Source organism: Nothoprocta perdicaria, unplaced genomic scaffold, assembly GCF_003342845.1.
Source record: "Nothoprocta perdicaria isolate Ctin4 unplaced genomic scaffold, notPer1 scaffold_909, whole genome shotgun sequence".
Taxonomy (NCBI): Eukaryota; Metazoa; Chordata; class Aves; order Tinamiformes; family Tinamidae; genus Nothoprocta; species Nothoprocta perdicaria.
This window is the reverse complement of record NW_020456209.1, coordinates 1-1,372: the sequence shown is the minus strand read 5'-3', so window position 1 is coordinate 1,372 and position 1,372 is coordinate 1. Positions and strand designations below refer to the sequence as shown.

Sequence of the window (1,372 nt, the reverse complement as noted above, 5' to 3'; positions counted from 1 at the left end):
TGCATGCCATGCCATGCAATGCTGCACCATGCCAAGCTGTGCTGTGTGAATCTGTGCTGTGTCATGTCATGCAATGATGCCACTGAACCGTGCTGTGCCGCGCCACGCCATGCTGTGCCGTGCTGCATCACGCGGTGCCATGCCGTGCCACGCTGCACCGTGCTGTGCTGCAGTGCCAAGTGGTGCGATGGTGCACCGTGCCACRCTGCGTTGTGCCATGCAATGCAATGCAGTGCAGTGCTCAGCACCAAGCCCTGCTGCGCCACGCACCGTGCCAAGCCAAGGGGGTCGGGGAAGCGCCGGGGCCCCGGCCCCAGCTCAGCCCGCGCCCCCCAGGAAAGCCCCCACGGTCATCGCCGTCGTGGTGGTCTGCGGCCTCTTCCTCTCCTGCTCCTGCCTCCTCCTCGTCATGCTCTACTGGCGCGGCAAGAAGATCCAGAAGAAGCGGGCGATGCGGCGCTACCTGGAGCGGGGCGAGGTGAGGGGCCCCGCACCCCAGCCCCCCTCCTTCTCGCTCCCGTCTGGGGCCCCGTCAGGCTCCAGCCTTGGGCAGCCCCCTCTCCATCTCCCTCCGTCTGCATCCCCGGCCCCTTCAGTCCTTCCCTATCCCCCTCTCCATCCCGGTCCTTCTCCATCCGTTGCTCCACGCTTGGTCATCCCCATCTCCCCATCTCCATCCTCACCCCATCAGTCTCCATCCCCTTTCTCCTCCCTGTCTCCATCCCTAGCTCTGTTCCATCCATCCCCATCCATTTCCATCCTTGTTGCTCTCCATCCATCCCCATCCATTTCCATCCTTGTTGCTCTCCATCCCTCTCTCCACCCCATCCTTCCCTATCATCTCCACCCCGCTCCGCCCCATTCCCGGCTCCGTGCCCACGCGGGTCCGTCTCCACGCGTCTCCGTGGGCAGAGCCTGGAGCCGCTGGACCCCAGCGAGAAGGCCAACAAGGTGCTCGCCCGCATCTTCAAGGAGACGGAGCTGAAGCGCCTCAAGGTGCTGGGCACCGGCGTCTTCGGCACCGTGCACAAGGTGAGGGGSGGCCGGAGACCCCCAGCCCAGCACCCGCCCGGAACCTCCCCATCCAGGGCGCAGGACAGGGAGGGGATCGTGATCCTGCCCCTGTGCTCAGCCCTGGGGAGCCCAACCGTGGAGCACGGGGGGCAGCTCTGGGCTCCCCAGGACCAGGGGGCCGCGGAGCTGCTGGAGGGGCCGGTGGGGGTGAGGAGGGCCCGGGCGAGCGGGGCCTGAGCAGCCTGGGGAGAGGAGGGTGAGGGGGGACCTGGTCAGTGCGCCCAAGCACCGAGGGGAGGACGCGGAGAAACGGGGCCAGAGCCCTCTGGGCGGTGGCCAGGGACAGGGCGAGGGGCGG

The 1,372-nt window shown here is 67.5% G+C and overlaps 1 long non-coding RNA gene across 1 annotated transcript; it reads left to right on the top strand.

Annotated features, from left to right (window-relative positions):
* The first annotated feature begins 388 nt into the window (after positions 1-388).
* On the top strand, positions 389-983 carry LOC112958822. Its single transcript, XR_003251513.1, has 2 exons — positions 389-478; positions 913-983. It is a non-coding gene; the product is annotated as an uncharacterized LOC112958822 (long non-coding RNA).
* Positions 984-1,372: the final 389 nt, after the last annotated feature.